Source organism: Lithobates pipiens, unplaced genomic scaffold, assembly GCF_037356315.1.
Source record: "Lithobates pipiens isolate NorthernLeopardFrog02 unplaced genomic scaffold, aLitPip1_a1.2 Scaffold_18, whole genome shotgun sequence".
NCBI lineage: Eukaryota > Metazoa > Chordata > Amphibia > Anura > Ranidae > Lithobates > Lithobates pipiens.
The window spans coordinates 258,240,557-258,265,855 of record NW_027507758.1 but is presented as its reverse complement, the minus strand read 5'-3'; the positions used below and the strand labels follow the sequence as shown (position 1 = coordinate 258,265,855).

Here is a 25,299-nt window from a genome sequence, read left to right as displayed (position 1 = left end):
TCATTTTACTTTATTTATTTTAGTTTGACATTTTTTTCCCCAAAAATACATTTTTTGATCACTTTTATTCCTATTACAAGGAATGTAAACATCCCTTGTAATAGGAATATGGCCTGACAGGTCCTCTTTACAGTGAGATATGGGGTCAATAAGACCCCGCATCTCACCTCTAAGCTGGGAAGCCTGAAAAAAAAAAAAGAAAATAAAGATTCTGGGTTTGATCGTATTGGCGAGTCGGTAGAAGCACCGGAGGGCGGTGGGAGGGGGATGTCTATGGCTGGGTATTGCAGGGTATCACCGACTATGGCTGGGTATTGCAGGGTATCACCGTCTATGGCTGGGTATCTCCGAGTATGGCTGGGTATCTCAGAGTATGGCTGCGTATCTCAGAGTATGGCTGCGTATCTCAGAGTATTGCGTTGCAGAGCATTGCAGGGTATTGGCGGGTGTTGCAGAGCATTGCAGAGTGTTGCAGGGTATTGGCGGGTGTTGCAGAGCATTGCAGAGTGTTGCAGGGTATTGGCGGGTGTTGCAGAGCATTGCAGAGTGTTGCAGGGTATTGGCGGGTGTTGCAGAGTATTGCAGAGTGTTGCAGGGTATTGGCGGGTGTTGCAGGGTATTGGCGGGTGTTGCAGAGCATTGCAGAGTGTTGCAGGGTATTGGCGGGTATTGCAGGGTATTGCAGAGGGTTGCAGGGTATTGGCGGGTGTTGCAGAGCATTGCAGAGTATTACAGAGTGTTGCAGAGTATTGCAGAGTGTTGCAGGGTATTGCAGGGTATTGCAGAGTGTTGCAGAGTGCTGCAGGGTGTTGCAGGGTGTTGCAGAGTGTTGCAGGGTATTGCAGAGTGTTGCAGGGTATTGCAGAGTGTTGCAGATTGTTGCAGGGTATTGCAGAGTGTTGCAGGGTATTGCAGAGTAATGGCAGGGAATTGAGGGGTTAATTTTCGGTGAGCAGCGATGTGGGCACTGCAGATGCAGCCCACATCACTGCTGACACTGATCTCTTCCCCCTCGGCTGTTCCGATCGGTACAGAGAGGGGGAGGGAGGAACCATGTTATGACGCCGGTTTGTTTACAAGTGATCACTCCGTCATTTGACGGAGCGATTACGTGGTAAACGGCCGTGATGACCGGCCGTTTACCAAGATCCGTGATGCACCGGGTCCTGTGGACCCGGCGGTCACGGATGCTCTTGAGTGCGCGCCCCAGGGGGCGCGCGAGAGCGGAATTCTGGGAGGACGTCATATGACGGCCTCCCAGAGTTAAACAACCGCCCTGTAGCCGTCATTCGGCTATGGGCCGGTTGTTAAGTGGTTAATGATACATGGCAACCTTGGATCATCTTCAAATATTCCACTACATTCGTCTCTGATACAAACCTGAAGAGGGACTACTCATGAGTGCCTGAACTAATACTGACCTCTCCTTCTTCTTAGACACCTCCACCTTTTTCTTTTTTGGTTCTGCAGAGCAACCTAGGCTCAATTAGAGCACTTATAGATGATGTCCTCGATATATGATTGACTGTTGACAGCCACATGGAAAATATTCCACATGCTGTTCACCTAGATTTTAGCTAGGGGTATCAGTGTAAAGGGGGCTGAATACAAAGGCACAGCACACTTTTCAGATATTTATTTGTAAAAAAAATTGAAAATCATTTATCATTTTCTTTCCACTTCACAATTATGTGCCACTTTGTGTAGGTCTATCATATAAAACCCCAATAAATATATTTTTGTTTTTGGTTGTAACATGACAAGGGGTATGAATACTTTTTCAAGGGGTATGGATACTTTTTTAAGGCACTGTATCCTATTATTTCCAGGCAATGTTAAATATACCACCTCACTATGTCACTTTGCTGTTCATATATAAATTAATACCCCTGTTAATCTCATTCCAAGTACTACTGTATATTGACTGGGAAAAGCACTGATCAAGAAACCAGTTTTCTGGCTTTCTATATTTCTTTCACTTTACTGATGCATTAAGGATTAAACAGTCAACTGTCCCTATAACAACAATAGCCCATTGCTTTCAAGCAGCCTTTTGGTTTGCCAAGTCTTTCATCTCAACATTAATGATCCATGTATCTTGTATTTTATATTTAACCACTGATCCTTCAAGCTTTACTTTTGTCATTGTTCCTAACACAAGTAATTATATTTTCAGTATGCATCTTTTCTTACGGTGAAAATCCCTGATTATCATTTTGGAATAGAAATTTGTATGCAGTGTATAATGTGTACTATTATCACTCTCTGCAATGCATGTCCAAACTCAGATATTTTGACTGCCTCATTGTTCTCTATTCATTGAACCAAACTCTACACATAATGACATCAAACCACACAGTACTAACAAACCTTTCTTGGCTACAAAGGCCTACAGTAGTAGTAGGTGGCACTTGGACGATTCATTACTCGGGGTTTGATTAGGAAGCCACAGCTGTTCATGGGGAATGACTGCAGCTTCTTCATCAGACCCTGAAACAAGAACGGTATATCGCGGCTGGAGTTGGACAAATTTAGATGGTGGGGGAGCGCCCAATTTCAGTTTTGCCTAGGGCAGCACAAAACCAAAATATACCACTGTACTAGACCATATAGAAGACTCTATCTGTGGAGAAGAACAAGGAGTGCACATATATATATATATATATATATATATATATATATATATATATTTTTTTTTTTTTTTTTTATTTATATATATATAATAGGTCCTATGACCATTTGCAATCATTCCAAGTGGATCTTTCAATGCCCAACCAGCATCTAATGTCTATTGTGTATGGCCACCTTTACATTAGGATACATATAAAGTCAGAGTAATCCCAAAATTTTCTAAGACTACCCATACGCATTATAAATCTTGAACACATAGCACATCTGACCACAATCTTGAACACATAGCACATCTGACCACAGTGAAGAAAGGGCATCTTATCAGTACTGAAAGCACTTCATTAACTGGGTTATTTCTGCCAACCTAGCAAGTTTATGTAAATAGAGAGGGAACGAGGAGAGCATTGCAGGTAGGCTATGCTGGCATCACTTTGCAGGGGGAACAGTTGCAATCAGGAAAGGTTTTCTAACCAGCCCAAGGCATCTGGAAGGAGGACTGATACACATTAGATTGTTGTCTGATTTGGCTGGATCAAGTAGCTGACGTTTTACAGCTTTGGGTAACTTTACATGGCAGAATACAACTGAATTATCCCTGGAACTGTGTTCCTAAACTAAAACAGAGGAACATTGTTCAAGGTAACCTGAATATTTTTTGGGAAAATAATAGCTCCATATGTAAGCAATAATGAATCATTTACAAGCACTGGACATATCTGAACAATAACTCGCATAAGCAGACATTTTCTTTTACAGGAACTTGCAGAACTGAATGGTAACAGATTACTGTGGTTTATGGAATAAACTTGCATCTAAACATATGACAAAAAAAATAATGCTTGCAAGTCAATCCGATATGATTAAAAAACAACAATGTAAAATAATATGATGCCATCAACCTTTAGTTAACATAGTATTGACTTTGTAATTAGACTGATATTCATTCTGCACATTTGTGAGGTCGGGCACTAATGTTGGACAAGAAGGCTTGGCTTGCAGTCTCCGCTCTAATTAATCCCATAGGTGAACCAGGTCTTCTCGTCCACATCAGTGCCTGACCTCACAAATGCACTTCTGGAAGAATGGCTCCCATACACACACTCCTAAACCTTGTGGACAGCCTTCCCAGGAGAGTTGATGGTGGTATAGCTGCAAAGGATGGGCCAACTTAATATTGAACCCTACAGACCAAGACTGGAAAGAAAGCAGAAAAGCGCCTGTAATGCCGCGTACACATGATCGAATTGTCCGGCGGACTAGGTCCCCCAGACCACAGTACGCCGGACAATTCGATCGTGTGTGGGGTCCAGCGGACTTTTTCATCGTAAAGTCCGGCGGACTTAGAAAGTAGTTTTGACTCAAAATTTGTCCGCCGGACTTAGCTTTCAGCGGACAATCCGTTCATCAGTGTGCTAGTCCGGCGGACTAAGAATGACGCATGCTCTAAAGCAAGTACGAGAAGGAAGCTATTGGCTACTGGCTATTGAACTTCCTTTTTCTAGTCCTGTCGTACATGCTGTACGTCATCGCGTTAGAAATCGCCAGACTTTTGGAGCTTCCGTGTGTGGCCAAGTCCGTTCGTTATAAAGTCTGGCGGATTGTTTGCTGGATTGTTTGCCGGACCAATTCTGCTGGACAATTCGAACGTGTGTACGCGGCATAAATGCAGAATTTATTGCACAGATCCTTTAAGTGCAGCATTTATTGTACATATCCTCTAAGTGCAGCACAAATACTTTTAGTATATCAGCTCAACACTTTAGAAACCTCTTGCATATACAGTATAACTAATGTGTGCTCAGGATACTGCTTAGCATTGACCCTCACTGGCAACATTGTCTTTGAAAGCATAGTTATCAATGTACTCCTTGTATTTAAAACATGTGTCAGCTACAAGGAAATGGCAAATGTATGCTCCATATCTTAATGCTCCATACACATGGTCGGATTTTCTGACAGAAAATGTGCTATCGGATCGTGTTGTCGGAAATCTGATTGTGTGTGGGCTCCATCTGACTTTTTCTGTCGGATTTTCCAGTGCACAAAGTTTGAGAGCAGGATCTAAAATTTTCAACAACAAAATCCGATCGTTTAAATTCTGAACGTGTGTAGACAATTCCAAAGTGCCACGCATGCTCAGAATAGACTAAGCCCTTGTACACATGGTCGGAAATTCCGACCACAAAATCCGTCTGATTTTTTCCAACGGATTATGTCCGAAACTGGTGTTGCATATACACGGTCAGACAAAGTTGTCAGAAAATCCGATCGTTTGTAGAGTGATGACGTTTGTTCGTTCCGACGGGACTAATAGCCAATAGCTTTGCTCTCGTACATTGATCTGAGCATGTGTGGCACTTTGTCCGATTGGAATTCTCTACAAACGATCGGAAAAAGTCAGATCAGATTTTGCTGTCGGAAAATTTGAGATCCTGCTCTCAAATGTTTTCCATTGGAATTACCAACAGAAAAAGTCAGATAGAGCCCACACACGATCAAATTTTCCGACAATATAATCCGATCGGACCGTTTCCGTCTGAGTTTCCGACAGTGTGTACAAGGGCTAAGAGACCTCTTTATAGTCCCTTCGTATGTGTTATACGTCACCGTGTTCTGAACGATCGGATTTTCCAACAGCTTTGTGCGAACGCGTGTATGCGAGACAAGTTTGGGCCAACATCCGTCAGAAAAAAATCAGACGGATATTGTTGTCGGAATGTCCAACATTGTGTATTAACGGTAAGTAATAAAATTACCAAGAATAATTTAAAGAATTGAATTACCAAGTATAAAGAATAATATTATAGTAATATAGTATAAATATAGTTATAAAGTTGGTATCACAATAATGATATGAAATGTGCATTTTTCTATTATGGCCACGCATGGCCTTTATTTATCTTCAATCCAAACTCATTTAAAAAAAAAAAAAAAATTGCTTATTTACATTTTTTTGTTAAATAAATTTTTTTTTAAAAGAGTTTTTCAGCTTAGTCAGGGAAACGTGACATATTCCCCATCCCTAAACACATACATACATAAATACACACTCACTATTCCTATGCTCCCTCAATGTTACCTGCATTTGCAGAGGAGCATGCAATTTTCTCTTTTTCTCCTTTTCCGCCTAAGTTGCAGTTCTCAGGCCATTTGGATCAATTGCCTGGCCCAAACATGCTCCTGCAAGTAAAGCTGCCTGCTGGCTAGTAAAAGTTGCTTTGTTGCTTCTGTTAGTAATAGCAAAGAGGTCATAGGGTCATAAGCTTTTTCCTAGAAAAAGTAGCAACCTTACATGTGAGGGAAGGGAGCAGGTCACTAACCCCATGTACACACTGATAAAGAGCTTATATAGGAGAGTGCGCATGCGCGGGACTTCCGGGAAGACGCTCTGAACGGGAGCTCCGCACCGCTCCGGCCTTCCGTGGCACTTTCCCGGCGCTTTCTTTAGCGGACACCTTCGGGGAGACCATCCCCGTGCTCCGGAACATTTGGGGCAACTTTTGAATGACGGGGAAGACGACCAAGAAAGACGTAAGCCGCAAACTTCACTTCAGCCTGACGGACACCCAGCCTCCCAAGATGGCGGCGGCTAAAGCAACGCGCGGCGAGGCCGCAATCCCCTCACTCGGGACAATTTCGGGGACGTCTCCTTCTGCACCAGTGAGTAACCCTCAGCATCTCTCCCCCTCACCTGCATCCACGGAATCTCTCCTGGGCAGGCTGCAGACCGAAAACCCTTTCTCCCCGCTATCCAACCCACCCAGCTGCATGGCTGAGTCTCCTCAAGCTTCCCCCATTCAGCCCAACTACCCCCCTGATGTGTCACAGCTCTTAAACAGTTTCTCTGACATGCTGGCAGTGGGTCTGGCCCAGAATGCTGCTCAGATTACAGCAGCTATTAAGGCTGACATCCAGAGCTTGGGGAGCAGAATTGATTTAATTGAGCAGACGATGGATGACAACGCAGCCCGCACCAACCAGAATTCTGCTTGTATCCAGACGCTACAAGATCAATTGGACACTGCCCTTTCGAAAATCGACGATTTAGAGAACAGGAGCAGACGTTATAATTTTCGCATCAGAGGGATCCCGGAATCGCAAGAGGATATACATGACACTGTTAAAACCATGATTAAAATCCTTATCCCTGACATCCCGGACCAGAAACTGGAATTGGACAGAGCTCACAGAGTCCTGCAACCTCCCCGTAAAGACGGCCTTCCTCGGGACATCGTGGTCAAGCCACACTACTATGGGGTCAAGGAGGAAATAATGAAAAGGTCACGCAACAAGGAAGATATCCTTTTTAATGGCGTCAAAATCCAAATCTTTGCAGACATTTCCCCCACTACAATCCAAAAAAGGAGGGCTCTTAAACCTTTACTTGATGTTCTCTCCCAGAAGATGATAAAATACAGATGGGCCTTCCCCTTCCGCCTACAATTTCATTACAAGGAAAAGTCGCACAGCTTCACGGATTTCCAGAGTGGCGAACGATTGCTCCTCCACTTGGGGCTCATCTCCCAGGACTCTTCTCCCGAACAAATGGAGACACGCCCGACCTCCTCCAAACGACCTCCTCCGTCGAGCCCTCTGACCCCCCTCTGGGTCAAGCAGCAACCCAAGAGACACCGTGACACGATCCCCCCAAGATGATCATCTTCCACCCCTGACCCTTAAGGGTCTGTTTGTTTTTTTAGATCCTAACCGGATCTTTTGGAAGTGTTGTCCTCACATCCTTGACTTTAGAGTCACCTCGGATTGACTTCTTACACTTCCCCCCCCCCCTCCTGTGTTTTCTAGGGTTAACTTTCTTTTTCTATTACAGGCCAGGTGAATTTGGGGGTTCCCCCAACTTACTTCTCCTGAAGGGCCACAGTTTCCCTGCCCGGCCCACGCCCCCCCCTCCAGCTAACCCCCCCTACCCTTCCACAGAGGTTGTCCTCAGGCCCCTGAATGCCTGTTTTGTAACAAAGTCTCACTGTTAGTGTTCTCCAATATGCCCGCAGGGCATGTGTGTCTCTTCCCTAGGGGCCTTCCCCTATACTAGGTTTGCTAAGTGCATGTTAAAGTTGCCATACCTACGTGTTATTCTAGTTTTTATTGTTTCTAACGTTGTGTTTTTTTTTGCTTTAGGTGTCATTTTATTTTTTTTGTTCTTTTTATTGGCGAGTGCCGCACGGCCGGAGCGGGCCTGCTTGCCACTCCACCTGCTGTTACCCTGGGGCCTAACCCCCCCTTGGTGACACCAGGACTGCAACCCAGCTGCGGGTTGCCCTCCTTCCGATCCCTGCAACTTAGAGGGAATCGGAGCAGGTTTGGACCTGCAACCCCCCTCCCTCTCCTGGGGAATCCAGACATCTTTTCCGTCTGGACTCTCCATCTCTCTTCTCCTCTCTCTTCTCTCTTTTCCTCTGTCCCTTCCTTCTTCCTGGTACTTACGGTTCTCTTCCCACTCAGGTGCCTCCAAGGAGAGCGAGCTGGTTTACACCCCTTAGGATACTGGGTCATGATCGGATCCCCCAAGTCGGGACCATTGGTCGCTTGGTTCAGGTAAGCAAAGCCGGCATGCACTCGCGCTTTTTCCCTCACACCCATGGCTGATGACGACCCCAAACCACAACCACTAAGGATCGCATCTCATAATACACAGGGCCTAAACTCCCCCATGAAAAGGCGCAAAGCCCTCCACAGCTACCATTCCAAGAGCCTGGATATCGTCCTCATCCAAGAGACGCACTTTCCTAAAAGCTTTAACCCCTCCTTTTTGCATCGAAACTACCCTACCTTCTTTCTGGCCAATGCTGATGACAAGAAGAGGGGAGTAGCTGTCCTCATTTCAAAACGCACCCCTTTCACACTGTCCCAAGTTATTAGGGATGGCGAGGGAAGATATATTTTAGTCAAGGGTCATATCAATGGATCCCTCTTCTCTTTCGTGTCTTATTATGCTCCCAACAAGGGCCAAACTAAATTCTTTTCCTCCATGCTAACCTTTCTTTCCCCTCATTTGGAGGGAAAGGTTCTCATGGGTGGCGACTCTAACGTCGCCTTTGATCATGTGCTAGACAAGTCTGCCCCTAATAAAGCCCTCCTGAAAAGACCTCCCAAACAGAGACTAAACATTGCTAGACTCTTTCATGCCATGGGCATGATCGACTCCTGGAGAGAACTTAATCCCTCGTCCCAGGACTTCACCCACTATTCTGCTCCACATAGGACATACGCCCGTATAGACCATATTTTTCTACATTTCTCAGATATCCACCATGCGCTTCACGCTTCTATTGTCGAGGTGCCTTGGTCGGATCATTCATTGGTTATTCTGAAAATTTCGGGCTGCCTCTCCCAATCGCATACTCCACAATGGCGGCTGAAGGAAACATTGCTTTCCAACTCAGCCCATCGTACTGCCCTTGAATGTGACATCAAGGAATACTTTAACACCAACGATATTGAAGACATATCCCCATCTAGGGTCGCTCCTCCATATCCTGTGGGAGTGCCCCAGGATCAGAGGCTTCTGGAACAAGACCTTTGGCCTTATTCGTAGAGTCACTGGTCTTGCTGTTCCGCAATCCCCTGCAATTGCCCTCCTAAATCAAACGATACCCCTAACCACTAAACATAGCCGAGTTCTGATTCATTTTTTCTTTATCGGTGCTAAAATGACGATAGCCAGGTCTTGGAAGTCCCCCAGGGTCCCCTTCCCATTACTTAAACAAAAAATTACCTGGATTATGTTCAACGAAAAAACTTCTCATTCAATTTTGGACAAAATAGACAAATTTAAGCGGGTGTGGGAACCTTGGGCCAACTTTATTGGGATCCTTCTATAAGACCAGTCTCAGGGCTCGGTTATTGTTTAGCCCCCAGTTCCATTGTATATCATGATCTCCACGGACTCTCCTTGGTCCAGGCACCCCTCTCTGTACACCTATTTCTCTCTCTTTTTCCCCTCTCTCTTTCCTATTCTTTCCTTTCTTTCTCTCGTTCACCTCCTCTCCCTCCCCACGCCCTGTTGGACTGGGTTTTGGGGAATTTTAGGACTCAAGACAGGTCATAACAGTTTTATCTTTATTTTATTTTATTTTTATTTTTTATCACCTTGTGGCCTTAGACCCACTAGCTTCGCACTGTCGGTCCCACTACTCCTGGGCCTTTTCCTCATAAGCTGTTTGTAGCTCTGTTAGTAGTTGGGACTCTCAGAGGCCTACACCTAGTCCACTGTACGTTCTCTTGATCTATTACTTATCCCAGTCATTTTTTGCTAATGTTAGGCATATAGCCCTCCAGTTACATCGGCAGGTTAGGGGGGTTTCGAGACCCCGGCACAGCGTGCTCCCTGTTGGGGTGTCGGGGCCTCGATCTTCCCAGAGGTTGTTTCCGTCTGCTCATGTATCTTTTGCGGCCTTTTGTTGGATTTTTTTTCTTATTTTTTTTATGTTGACGGGGGGGTTTTTATTTTTTATTTTCTCTCTTTTTGATGTTTACTCAGAACACTGAAATTTACTATTCGGACGGTACTGATATTTTTGGACTGGGAGCCTCTCCCTTAGCGGGAGGGGCCCATATCTCCTCCTTGGGTCTCTCAGTGTTTTTCTTATGTCTGTCTTTTTGCTCTCTGAGCTTTCATTCCTGTCTTGCAACACCGTTACTGTAATCCCCTGCGAGGGAACTAAGTTCATGTTTTATTTGCTATACTTTAATAAAAAATTTAAACTTCAAAAAAAAAAAAAAAATACCACATTTGAAGTGTTTGTGCAAAAAAAAAAAAAAAAAAAAAAAAAAAGAGCTTATATAGAGTTTAGATGCTTCTTCAGGTAAATCAAGCAGTGGAATATGTAAGTATTAATGAGAGAGACCACTTTCAGGAGAATCTGCCACTTTTGTACCTTCCACCTGTCCCAGGTTCTGTGGAACTATGCCAGAATTTTAACACAATCCAAGTGCCCTGAATGTTTGTCCTGTGTCCAAGGGTCAGTCACCAAAACTCTTGTTCAAGCTCTAGGCAGACTCTGTGTGGCAGAGTGATCGTATGCTCCAGTGGCGTAATTAGAACCTTCAGGGCCCCGATGCAAGAAACCATGAAGGGCCCCCTGAACCCCAGCCAGGGCCCTTCCCTCCGAGTCCGGCGGTGGAACTCCAGGGTGTGGTCACAGGTATGACCTTTGTGAGCCCTGTAGTTCCACCACTGGTATCAGTAGTTTTTTTTATTTATTTTTAATTTTTAGGTGCCCCATTGGGGGACTGTCCCTAGGCAGGATGGGGTCCCCGTCCCCAGAAGAGATGATATCCTTTTCTCCAGGGCAGATGAAGTTACTGTCCCCAGGTGAGAAGGGGTCCCTGTCCCCAGGGGAGGTGGGGGTCCCTGTCCCCACGTGAGAAGGAGTCCCTGTCCCCAGGGGGAGATGGAGGGGGCATGTAATGGTGTGTGGGGGATGGGGTCCTCTCACTCACCATGACCAAGCTGCAGGCCACGCACTCATCCATGTTGGCCTGGGCTCCATCCAGTGTGCTGAACGGGTGATCAGCATATCTCCCAGAAAGACCTTTCATCTTCTGTGTATGACGGGGGAGGAGGGGGGCTGGCAGACAAGCCTGCAGTGTCCTCCGGGGAGCCGGCTCTCATAGGGCTGCACTGCATCTGTGTGCTTAAAGTTTGTTTACTCGGGAGAAGTATGTAGTGCAGTGTGGGCAGGACTCAGGGGGGGCGGGACTCTGGCTGGGGAGAACAGACATCGGACTGAGCGACAATGCATGGAGCAGAAGAGGGGTACTCTGAGGAGCCGGCCAAGGACACAGGTCATGCGGGGAATGCACAACTAAAGAGCAGCCAGTGCGATAGTCAAGCATGGAGCTCTGCTAGTCACCCTTCACCTCCAGCCACCCGTGTGCATGGTGCACTGGTACCCCTAGCTGCCTATGCTGCTGCCAGCCATATGTAGAGGGGGCTGCATGGGCCCCCTGCATCACAGGGCCCAGTTGCAGTCGCGACTGCTGCACCCCCTATAGTTACGCCCCTGGTATGCTCTACAGAGCTTGTATAGTCCAGACAGCAGACTGAGAAGAGAGAACAGCATTGGAAACAGACTCCAGGAAAAGGTACGTTTTTTCCACTGACAACGTTGTTTACCCCCACTACTGTTATCCCCACCCCCGCTGAACCCCCACTACTGTTATCCCCACCACCGCTGAACACTTTTGTCCTCCCCCACTAGTGATGGCCGAACGGTTCGCCCGGCGGTCGTTTCGCGGCGAATTTCCGACATTCGCGGTCCGCACGTTCGAACGCCTTTTTCCGTCGTTCGCCGCGGCGGACTTACGTGTTTAATGTATACAAGAACTTTAACCTTTGGTGACACGTTTATCATGTGATACAGGACAGCCAATTGAGACATGACAGCACATGGACACTTGTACATTCCCCCTAACCTATAAATACACCCGATCCGGTGGCCATTTTACATTCTTTCTTCTGTTACGATAGGGACAGGTTCCTGTGTGGAGTAGGGAGAGATAAACCACTAGCTATTTGGTACACAAAAGTTCTTTTCAGGACTGGTATAGGTGTTAGGTGTTGATAGGTTTGCTGTGCTGCTGATTCTTGCAGCAGCCTGAGTGTCTTTTGTTAGTTTAGAGAAAGGGAAAGGACGGTGTATGCTACAGGGACAGCCAGATTAGTCTTTCATCATCATCATCATCATCATCATCATTAGCTGTTACTATCAAGGTCCACAAAAGAGCTGTTCCAGTAACCACTAATCGTTCTCTTTTTTTGCCAATTTGTATAGGGACAGGAAGGAAGCAGTGTTGTCAGGCAGTGAGGGTAATTTTAAAGACTTGCTGTTATTATTAGTTCCACAAAGGTTCTTTTCAGGACTGGTATCAGTGGTACAGTAATAGGCTTGTACATGTATAATATTCTTTCTTCCAAATATAGAAAGGATATTATACTTGACTGCTGCCCTTCTGCTGCAGTCTGCTAAACATTCACAACTCACTTGTTCCACAAAAGTTCTTATAAGGACTGGTAACTTGGTATAGGGTGCTACGGTACATAGGCTTGAGTGCGGTACAGTCTGCTGTTCTGTAAGGACCGCTATCGGTCCACAATAGATAGGGTTGACGTGCACCACTGCTGACCGCTGCCCTATACTGCAGCAGTCCTTCAGCGGTATAGGGACTGACGTACAGTCTGCTAATCACTAACACACAACCTGCTTGTTCCACAAAAGTTCTTATAAGGACTGGTAACTTGGTATAGGGTGCTACGGTACATAGGCTTGAGTGCGGTACAGTCTGCTGTTCTGTAAGGACCGCTATCGGTCCACAATAGATAGGGTTGACGTGCACCACTGCTGACCGCTGCCCTATACTGCAGCAGTCCTTCAGCGGTATAGGGACTGACGTACAGTCTGCTAAACACTAATACACAACCTGCTTGGTCCACAAAAGTTCTTATAAGGACTGGTAACTTGGTATAGGGTGCTACGGTACATAGGCTTGAGTGCGGTACAGTCTGCTGTTCTGTAAGGACCGCTATCGGTCCACAATAGATAGGGTTGACGTGCACCACTGCTGACCGCTGCCCTATACTGCAGCAGTCCTTCAGCGGTATAGGGACTGACGTACAGTCTGCTAAACACTAATACACAACCTGCTTGGTCCACAAAAGTTCTTATAAGGACTGGTAACTTGGTATAGGGTGCTACGGTACATAGGCTTGAGTGCGGTACAGTCTGCTGTTCTGTAAGGACCGCTATAGGTCCACAATAGATAGGGTTGACGTGCACCACTGCTGACCGCTCACCTATACTGCAGCAGTCCTTCAGCGGTATAGGGACTGACGTACAGTCTGCTAATCACTAACACACAACCTGCTTGTTCCACAAAAGTTCTTATAAGGACTGGTAACTTGGTATAGGGTGCTACGGTACATAGGCTTGAGTGCGGTACAGTCTGCTGTTCTGTAAGGACCGCTATCGGTCCACAATAGATAGGGTTGACGTGCACCACTGCTGACCGCTGCCCTATACTGCAGCAGTCCTTCAGCGGTATAGGGACTGACGTACAGTCTGCTAAACACTAATACACAACCTGCTTGGTCCACAAAAGTTCTTATAAGGACTGGTAACTTGGTATAGGGTGCTACGGTACATAGGCTTGAGTGCGGTACAGTCTGCTGTTCTGTAAGGACCGCTATCGGTCCACAATAGATAGGGTTGACGTGCACCACTGCTGACCGCTGCCCTATACTGCAGCAGTCCTTCAGCGGTATAGGGACTGACGTACAGTCTGCTAAACACTAATACACAACCTGCTTGGTCCACAAAAGTTCTTATAAGGACTGGTAACTTGGTATAGGGTGCTACGGTACATAGGCTTGAGTGCGGTACAGTCTGCTGTTCTGTAAGGACCGCTATAGGTCCACAATAGATAGGGTTGACGTGCACCACTGCTGACCGCTCACCTATACTGCAGCAGTCCTTCAGCGGTATAGGGACTGACGTACAGTCTGCTAATCACTAACACACAACCTGCTTGTTCCACAAAAGTTCTTATAAGGACTGGTAACTTGGTATAGGGTGCTACGGTACATAGGCTTGAGTGCGGTACAGTCTGCTGTTCTGTAAGGACCGCTATCGGTCCACAATAGATAGGGTTGACGTGCACCACTGCTGACCGCTGCCCTATACTGCAGCAGTCCTTCAGCGGTATAGGGACTGACGTACAGTCTGCTAATCACTAACACACAACCTGCTTGTTCCACAAAAGTTCTTATAAGGACTGGTAACTTGGTATAGGGTGCTACGGTACATAGGCTTGAGTGCGGTACAGTCTGCTGTTCTGTAAGGACCGCTATCGGTCCACAATAGATAGGGTTGACGTGCACCACTGCTGACCGCTGCCCTATACTGCAGCAGTCCTTCAGCGGTATAGGGACTGACGTACAGTCTGCTAATCACTAACACACAACCTGCTTGTTCCACAAAAGTTCTTATAAGGACTGGTAACTTGGTATAGGGTGCTACGGTACATAGGCTTGAGTGCGGTACAGTCTGCTGTTCTGTAAGGACCGCTATCGGTCCACAATAGATAGGGTTGACGTGCACCACTGCTGACCGCTGCCCTATACTGCAGCAGTCCTTCAGCGGTATAGGGACTGACGTACAGTCTGCTAAACACTAATACACAACCTGCTTGGTCCACAAAAGTTCTTATAAGGACTGGTAACTTGGTATAGGGTGCTACGGTACATAGGCTTGAGTGCGGTACAGTCTGCTGTTCTGTAAGGACCGCTATCGGTCCACAATAGATAGGGTTGACGTGCACCACTGCTGACCGCTGCCCTATACTGCAGCAGTCCTTCAGCGGTATAGGGACTGACGTACAGTCTGCTAAACACTAATACACAACCTGCTTGGTCCACAAAAGTTCTTATAAGGACTGGTAACTTGGTATAGGGTGCTACGGTACATAGGCTTGAGTGCGGTACAGTCTGCTGTTCTGTAAGGACCGCTATAGGTCCACAATAGATAGGGTTGACGTGCACCACTGCTGACCGCTCACCTATACTGCAGCAGTCCTTCAGCGGTATAGGGACTGACGTACAGTCTGCTAATCACTAACACACAACCTGCTTGTTCCACAAAAGTTCTTATAAGGACTGGTAACTTGGTATAGGGTGCTACGGTACATAGGCTTGAGTGCGGTACAGTCTGCTGTTCTGTAAGGACCGCTATCGGTCCACAATAGATAGGGTTGACGTGCACCACTGCTGACCGCTGCCCTATACTGCAGCAGTCCTTCAGCGGTATAGGGACTGACGTACAGTCTGCTAAACACTAATACACAACCTGCTTGGTCCACAAAAGTTCTTATAAGGACTGGTAACTTGGTATAGGGTGCTACGGTACATAGGCTTGAGTGCGGTACAGTCTGCTGTTCTGTAAGGACCGCTATCGGTCCACAATAGATAGGGTTGACGTGCACCACTGCTGACCGCTGCCCTATACTGCAGCAGTCCTTCAGCGGTATAGGGACTGACGTACAGTCTGCTAAACACTAATACACAACCTGCTTGGTCCACAAAAGTTCTTATAAGGACTGGTAACTTGGTATAGGGTGCTACGGTACATAGGCTTGAGTGCGGTACAGTCTGCTGTTCTGTAAGGACCGCTATCGGTCCACAATAGATAGGGTTGACGTGCACCACTGCTGACCGCTGCCCTATACTGCAGCAGTCCTTCATCGGTATAGGGACTAAGAGTTTTGTCACAGGGTCATTTAAAAAATGACAGGCAGAGGAAGAGGCAGGCCCTTCCGCAGGGGTGGTAGGGGTAGGGCAGGAGCAACAGGCTTGAGCCAAAGTGGGAAGTTGCAGAAGGTGCGTTCAATTACTTTAAAGGATGCACCAGACTTGGTTGAGTGGCTCGCTCAGCCTTACTCTTCTGCACCCTCCTCATCCTCTCGATCTGCACCCTCTTCTTCACTCTCTGCTATGTGCACCCCCAAAGACACTACCACCAACAACACGACCACCACCACCACATACCTTCCGCTTGAGTCACTGGAATTATTTTCCGATCCATATCAAGAGGACATTTCTGATGCGCAGCCACTCTTGGTATTGGATCAGGAAGAGGAGGTAGCAACAAGCGCTACTCAGCAGTCTGACGCCAGTACCCAGATCAGCCCAAGGAGGAGGTTGGTCCCCGGTGTTGCTGCCTACTCCGAGATCTCTACTTATAGCGGTGGGGAAGGTGACGTTGATGATGACGTGTCTAGTGATGTCACGTGGGTGCCCACAAGAGAGGAAGAGGAGGGGAGTTCAGAGGGAGATATGGACCAGCAGATAGGGAGGAGAAGCAGCAATGACTTACATTGCACAGCAGGGACAAAGCAGACTGCAAATGTATCAGGAGCGAGTCATCGACCATGTACGGTCACATCTGGCGCTCCCAGGACACCGGCACATGGCTCCGCAGTGTGGGCTTTTTTTAACGTGTCCGCTGCTGACAATAGCGTTGCCATCTGCAATCTTTGCAGTCAACGCGTTAGTCGCGGTAAGCCCAATACTCACCTAGGGACGACCGCCTTAAGAAGGCACATGAGCAGCCATCACCGAGCCCAGTGGGAGCAACGGAACACACAAAGCCACACTGCAGGCTCTCACCGTCCAGCCTCGTCTTCTACTTCTCCTTCTCCTCTCTCCTCACAATTGTCCTCCACTCCACCTTCCATCACGCCAAGCTCACATTTTTCTGCAAAAAGGCAGGCTTCCGTGGGCCTAATGTTTGAGCGTAAAAAAATGATGATGCCGGATAACCCTCTTGCCCAACGGTTGGCGGCTGGCTTGTCAGAACTCATAGCCCGCCAACTACTGCCATATAAACTGGTGGACTCGGAGGCCTTTCGCAAATTTGTGGCCATTGGAACACCACAATGGAAGGTCCCAGGAAGGAAGTATTTCTCAGAGAAGGGCATCCCAGAGCTATATGGCCATGTTCAGCGGCAAGTGAATGTATCTCTGGCACACAGTGTCGGTGCCAAGATACATCTGACCACAGACACGTGGTCTAGCAAACACGGGCAGGGAAGGTATATCAGTTTTACTGCCCACTGGGTGAACCTTCTGACGGCCGTCAAGCATGTAACCCGTGGCACCCGTGTAGATTTGGTTTTACCGCCACGGATTGCATGCAGGCCTGACTCTTCTTCTCCTCCTCCTACTCCATCCTCCTCCCTCTCCTCCTCAGCTGCCTCCTCCTTTTCCGCTGCTAGCGTCTCTTCCACTGCACCGCCCAAGCTCCCCAGAACCTATTCCACATGCCAGGTGAGACGTTGCCATGCCGTGCTGCGTCTGTTGTGCCTGGAAGCAAAGAGCCACACTGGCCCGGCACTCCTTTCAGCTTTGCGTTCACAGGCAGATGAGTGGCTAACACCGCTCAATTTGACAGTTGGTAAAGTGGTGTGTGACAACGGTGCCAATCTGCTTAGCGCATTGAAACAGGGCAAAATCACGCACGTGCCGTGCATGGCACACGTCTTAAACTTGGTCGTGCAGCGATTCCTTGTCAAATACCCTGGGGTCCAGGACATCTTGCGGCAGGCAAGGAAAATCTCGGCCCATTTCAGAAGATCTTACACGGCCATGGCTCGCCTTGCTGACATTCAGCGGCGACACCATCTGCCGGTCAGACGTCTTATTTGCGATTGCCCGACGCGATGGAACTCAACCTTCTATATGCTTGATAGGCTGCTCCAGCAGAAACGTGCAGTTAACGTCTACCTGTATGAACTCTGCGAAAGAAACGGTTCTGGGGAGCTGGGTTTTTTTTCACCGCGCCAGTGGCTGCTCATGCGCGACACATGCAGACTTCTGCGGCCATTTGAGGAGATCACCAAACTGGTCAGTCGCAGCCATGGCGCCATCAGTGACATGGTACCTTATGCCTTCTTTCTGGAGCGTGCATTGCGTCGTGTCATTGATCAGGCTGTGGAGGAGCAGGAGCGGGAAGATGAGGAAGTCGCAATGCTGGATGAATTCCCAGGGGGGGCTACTCTATCTGAGACAAGTCAACAACAGGAGTCTGATGAGGAGTCAGAGGAGGATGGTGCCGGGGCGGATGAGCAGGAGCAAGAAGAGCATGCTTTAAACCTTTCTGGGATCCCTGTTGTGCGTGGATGGGGAGAGGAGAATGAAGAGGACGACATTATCCTGGATGATGAGCAGGAGCCAGGCCACCACACCGCTTCCACTTTAGTGCAAATGGGGGCCTTCATGCTCCAGTGTTTTAATAGGGACCCCCGTATAAAAAGCATGAGGGTCAAGGACCAGTACTGGGTGGCAACGTACTTAGACCCCCGGTACAAACACAAAATGGCGGAAATGTTACCGCCGTCGCAGAGGGCTGTCAGAATGCAGCACTTCCAGGCCTTGCTTCGAGAAATGCTGCATTCTGCTTTTGCGTGCGCTGGCAGAGGAGCAATTCCCACTCCCAGAGAAGGATTTGCGGGTACCAATCCAACAGCGCCTGCAAGAAGAGGCCGGTTTGAAGATGTGTTGGTGACTTCGGATATGAGGTCATTCTTTCAGCCGACCCATCGACAGGTGTCATCCGGATCCAGCATCAGGGAACGCCTAGACCGTCAGGTGTCCGACTACATTGGGTTAACGGCCGATGTGGACGCTCTGAGGAGTGATGAACCCCTAGACTACTGGGTGGGCAGGCTTGACCTCTGGCCAGAGCTTGCCCAATTTGCAATCGAACTGTTGGCTTGCCCCTCATCCAGTGTCCTGTCCGAAAGGACGTTCAGCGCAGCAGGGGGGATTGTGACCGATAAGCGTACTCGCCTAGCTCACCACAGTGTTAACTACCTCACATTTCTAAAAATGAATGAGGCATGGATCTCGGAGGAATTCAACACATGTGACCAGTAGACCATGTATATGTCTATAAACTATTTTTTTAATCAAGCACACAGACCTTCTTAATTCATTTGGCTCACTTCCTTGACCCAAAAAAGCACACCGTACTATATGCCCCTACCCTCCTCTTTGAAGAGGTTGAGCGGTGTCATATTTCTACTGGGGCTGCTTATGATATCCCTGTGCTGTGCTGACTTCCTCCTGGGGGTTCTTATTATGAAGGGATCACACTATCCCTGTGCTGTGCTGACTTCCTCCTGGGGGTTCTTATTATGAGGGGATCACACCATCCCTGTGCTGTGCTGACTTCCTCCTGGGGCTGCTTACGGTGCTGCTGTCAGTGCTGTATGTCACGGTGCTGCTGTCAGCGCTGTATGTCACGGTGCTGCTGTCAGCGCTGTATGTCACGGTGCTGCTGTCAGCGCTGTATGTCACGGTGCTGCTGTCAGCGCTGTATGTCACGGTGCTGCTGTCAGCGCTGTATGTCACGGTGCTGCTGTCAGCGCTGTATGTCACGGTGCTGCTGTCAGCGCTGTATGTCACGGTGCTGCTGTCAGCGCTGTATGTCACGGTGCTGCTGTCAGCGCTGTATGTCACGGTGCTGCTGTCAGCGCTGTATGTCACGGTGCTGCTGTCAGCGCTGTATGTCACGGTGCTGCTGTCAGCGCTGTATGTCACGGTGCTGCTGTCAGTGCTCTGTATTACGGTGCTGCTGTCAGATGCCTCTATCACGGTGCATGTGTCATTCCGGTATGTCACGCTGCTGGTGATCATCTCCTGCACCCTCTTCTTTGCCTACCCTGGTCCCTGACCTTCCCTCTCCTCCATTGCCTTCATTAGCTCCATAGTCCTGAATTGTTAGAACAATTTCCCAAATAAAATAAAAATGCTTGTAGTTATCGATCCCAAATTCACCTCATACATGTATTATGTCATTGTCCAGATGGTGGGACTACGTTTTACCCCCTAATAATTACCACGTGGCCGCAAATTCGACATGAAGGTTTGCAAAGTTCGCCTCCCATTGAAGTCAATGGGGCCCGCGGCGAACGTTCTGTTTCGCGAACGTTTGGGTCCGTTCGCATTTCGCGTTCGCGAAACGTCCCGTCGGAAGTTCGTCCATCACTATCCCCCACCACCACTGTGAACTATTGTTCCTCCCCACCTTCGTGTGGACACTATTTGTTCTCTTCTACCCCCTGCTGGGCACTAACGTTCTCTCCCACATTATGCTGGACAATATTGTTACCCTTCCACCCCTCCCCCCAATGTGCATTATTGCTCTCCCCCACCCACTGCTAGTCATAACCAAGCTTCTTATCTCCTGCTGGACACAAATATTCTCATATTTTGTTCCCAGGCATTTTTCCTCCCATTTACCATGGCCCAAAGGCATTTTCTGACTCTCACTAATGCCAGATTTTTTCTTTCCAGGAACCACAGATTTCAGGGAAATGCCCCACAGCTGATGCTGGAGAATATTTTTCCTCCCGCTGATTAGGATGTAAGGGGCTCTTTACTGCTGCAGTCATACATGGGGGTTATTTACTAAGGAAAATCCACTTTGCACTGCAAGTGCACTTGCAGGTAAAGTCACTGTAGATCCGAGGGGGGCATGCAAGGAAAATAAAAAACAGCATTTTAGCTTGCACATGATTGGATTATAAAATCAGCAGAGCTTCCACTCATTTCAGATCTACCCCTTAGATTTAGAGCGGCTGCACTTCCAAGTGCACTTGAAGTGCAAAGTGGATTTGCCTTTTCGTACATAACCCCCAATGCTGTACATTGCATTGTTTTGATTGCCACTAGGGATGAGCCAAACACCCCCCGGTTTGGTTCTCACCAGAACATCTAAACATGCAAAAAAGTTTGTTTGAACGCGCAAACACCATTAAAGTCTATATGACACAAACATGAAAAATCGTAAGTGCTAATTTTAAAGGCTTATATGCAAGTTTTTGCCCTAAAATGTGTTTGGGGGCCTGAGTCCTGCCCCAGGGGACATGTATAAATTCAAAAAGAAGTTTTAAAAACAGACAGTTTTTCTGGAGCAGTGATTTTAAGAATGCTTAAAGCGAAACAATAAAAAGGAAATATTCCTTTAAATATCGTTCCTGGGGGGTGTCTATAGTATGCCTGTAAAGTGGCGCAGTTTCCCCATGTTTAGAACAATACCACAGCAAAATGACATTTCTAAAGTAAAAAAAGTAATTTGAAACTGCTTGCGGCTGTAATGTATTGTCGGGTCCCGGCAATATACATGAAAATTATTGAGAAAAACGGAATGGGTCCCCCCAGCCCATTACAACTACCTTTGGGTCTGGTATGGATATTAACCCCCCTGACGGTATTCCCGAGTCTGGCTCGGGGTGGAATTTTCATACCAAAAGCGGTATCCCCGAGCCAGACTCGGGACTGCATCGCTGGATCCAGGAGGACGTTTACTTACCTTCTCCCTCGGATCCAGCGTTGTCTCTCCGCTGTACGAGCGAGCCGTGTCTCGCTCGATGCATCACATCGCCGATCTCCGTGCCCTGCGAGCGTTGCGACGCACGGGGACGGAGATCGGCGCCAAATTCAAAAAGTGAAACACACAGTATACATACAGTATAATGTAATCTTACAGATTACATTGCTGTATGTAAATATTTCACATCCCCGTTGTCCCTAGTGGTCTGCCCAGTGTCCTGCATGCAGTTTTATGTAATAAAAACTGTTCTTTATGCCTGGAAACTGGAGATTGTCCATAGCAACCAAAACTGTCCTTTTACATCAAAAATGGTTTTAGACCAGCTAGAAAACAGCGATAATAAATTGGAATCACTCGCAGAATTGAGCGATAGCGATTTGTGGGGAGATCCGTCATCAAATACTGAAAAGTAATGACAGTGACAATTCTGCAACTGAGCAAATTTCAGTGTTTTTGATGTGATTACATTATTGAATACTTTTTATTATTGTTATATTATTATTTGGTACAATTATTTATAATTATTTATTATATTATAATTTATGATTTCATTTTTCAAACTTTATTATACCCGGGATGTCTGCTAGACTCTGATTTGGACAGATTTAAGTGAGTTATTCCTAAGAATTGCAGGACTACAATATAAAACACCAAATTTTCATGCAAAATAATGGTACCGCTTTTAGCACCTAAAATCCGAAATAATCGTACCGCCAGGGAGGTTAAGGGGAACTCTGCACACCCAAATAAAAAAAAATGGCATGGGGGCAGCCCCCAGGCGCTATACACTCTTAACCGAAGTATATATACTATACGGTCTTCCTTAAATACACTGCAGAAAATTGGGCCTTAGGTGTTGGAGGTGCCAGAACACTGTAACCCCTGACAGTTACGCCTGTTGGGCGCAGGAACGGGCCCTGCTATGAAATATTATGTCAAGAATTGTAATTACATGCCCCTTTTAAAGAGGGGAAGAAAAATTGGGCCTTGGGTGATGGTGCCACAACACTGTAAGCCCTCACAGTTAATCTTGGTGGGCGCAGGAATGGTCCCTGCTGTGAAATATTATATCAAGAATTGTAATTACATGCCCTTGTTAAACATAACGGCAGAGGAATTGGGCCTTAGGGAGTGGTGGTGGTGGTGCCACAACACTGTAACCCTTGACGGTTATGCTTGTTTGGCACAGGAATGGGCCCTGCTATAAAATATTTGATCACAAATTGTAATTACATGCCCCTGTTAAACAGGGGAAGAAAAGTTGGGCCTTAGGCAGTGGTGGTGGTGGCGCCACAACACTGTAATCCCTCACAGATACTCTTGTTGGGTGCAGGAACGGGCCCTGCTGTGAAATATTTGATCAAAATTTTTAATTACATGCCCCTGTTAAACAGGAGCAGAAAAATTGGGTCTTAGGCAGTGGTGGTGTTGGTGCCACAACACTGTAAACCCTCACAGATACGCTTGTTGGGCGCAGGAATGGGCCCTGCTATGAAATATTATATCAAGAATTGTAATTACATGCCCGTTAAACGGGGGCAGAAAAATTTAGCTTTAGGCAGTGGTGGTGGTGGTGCCACAACACTGTAACTTCTGGCGGTTACGCTTGTTGGGCGCAGAAATGGGCCCCGTTATGAAATATTTGATAAAAAATTGTAATTACATGCCCCTGTGAAACAGGGACAGAAAAATTGGGCCTTAGGCAGAGGTGGTGGTGCCCTAAACCCAAAATATTGTTGGAAGCTAGCATCATCAAGATTGAGGAGGAATAGGATAGTCACTCAGCATAGGCGGTCTTCAAAGGATCGCACATCCATAGCAAAATCAATCAGTTACATCAGCATCAGGTACTTGATACACTGTATTGTGTAATGTATACACCACTAGAAAAGTAGCAGCAACTGTACTACGGCTGCACTGTATTGTGTGATGTGTACACCACCAGAAAAGTAGTAGCAACTGCACTATGGTTGCACTGTTTTGTGTGCTATGTACACCACCAGAAAAGTAGTAGCAACTGCACTTGCACTGTATTGTGTGCTATATATTACACTGACTGTATATATATATATATATATATATATATATATATATATATATATATATATATATTAAATACATTGCCACTAACTGAATAACCTGCCTGCTGAAATCTAAATCAAGCTATGTCTCTGTCCACGCCAACAACACTACACAGGGTCGCCGTGCAGGTAGTCTTATATAGTGTGGGGCATGGACTTAGTCCCCCTGAGCCATGACTGGGCAAAGGCACCCTGCCTTTGGCCAATTAGGGCTCTTTTAGCAGAGGGCACTGGGATTGACCAAAGCATGCAGGTCAGGTGCATGCTTTGGCCAATCATTATACAGCAATGCATCATGGGGCATTCCACAGGTGCTCGAATATGCCGCGAACGCCCCATAATTTTCGATATTCGGTAAACGTGCGAAAAACACGATGTTCGAGTCAAACTCATGTTCGACCTGAACATCAATTTCATCCCTAATTGCCATACTCTGTGCTGTGTTTACACAGAATTGACGCATGCACGCTATACTCTACATAGTCATTATTAAAGTGTTTTCTTTTCTCAATAGTTGCTCCTCGCTAAGTAATTGGTAACTTTTTTAATGAAGTTCTTCTTTAAGGTAGGCTCAGACAAAATAATAGTTCTCCGTGTATGTTAATTTTTTTTTTTTTTTTTCTACTGATCTGTTAAATTAAAGAGGAACTGCAGTATTCTCACATAATTAGTAATTAAAACATATTTGCCATTCTGAAGCTTCCCGCCAACCACTCTGCATATTATTTTATATATACTCTGATTCTATACTTGTTAAATATGCAGCAGAAGTCTCCCTCCACTAAGTCTGGCCGAAGCCATTTTAGCTGTGGGCAGCTGAAGCTGCTGCCTGTTCACTTCCTGGATTTACACACACACACAGGCACACCTCCAGCTCTGCAGCTTTCATTGGCCCTCTTATGACTCATCCCCCTTCCCTTCCTGGCAAACTCGTTTTACTATCCAAAGTTAAAACAACAAGAGCAGAAGATTTAATAGATGGAAAGTTGAAAAAATTACTGAACGTCCGCTTTATTGTAAGTGAGTCTCTCACACATAGTTTAGTAATTATGGAGTACATTGTGGGTACAAGGACTGTGTACATTGCATACAGTATGTAGGCCTGCCTTTATTTAATGTTGCGCCTTTAAAGAAGAATTCCAGCTAAATCTTAAAGAGGAAGTAAAGCCTCTGAAAAAAATAAAAATAAATACACCCTGCAAGACAAAGCCATCTATCCCGGAGGGACTTCCGGGTATCACGGCTCCGGTTCTGTGACTGGCCGGAGCTGCGATGACATCACTCCTGCATGTGCGTGCTGGTGCCACCACTAACAGTATGATCGCCGTTAGAAACGGCACGCTCGATGCATGCGCCCTGGACATCGGTACAACTATTTCTGCAAATATCTCCTAAACCTTTTAGGTTTGCGAGATGTTTCTTGAACCTACAGGTAAGCCTTAATTTAGGCTTACCTGTAGGTTAAAGTGGTTGTAAAGAGAAGCACGGATTAAGAATGAAATGATATAAGGAGTGCTGGACATGACAGTGTGGATGAGGGACACAGAGGGTTAAGCTTTAGGGGGTGGAGTGGAGAAAGAGGTTTGCAGGAAACAAGTTCAGTGTAGGGGAGGGGTCACATAAAAGGGAGAGGTGTGGCTTTAAGGGATCATTCGGATCTCAGTGTGATACAGAGGAGG

The 25,299-nt window shown here is 46.8% G+C and overlaps 1 protein-coding gene across 1 annotated transcript in view; it reads right to left on the bottom strand.

The window, feature by feature from the left end:
* Positions 1–25,299, bottom strand: part of MOXD1 (monooxygenase DBH like 1) — a 146,199-nt gene that overhangs the window by 110,133 nt on the left and 10,767 nt on the right. The window lies entirely within an intron of this gene.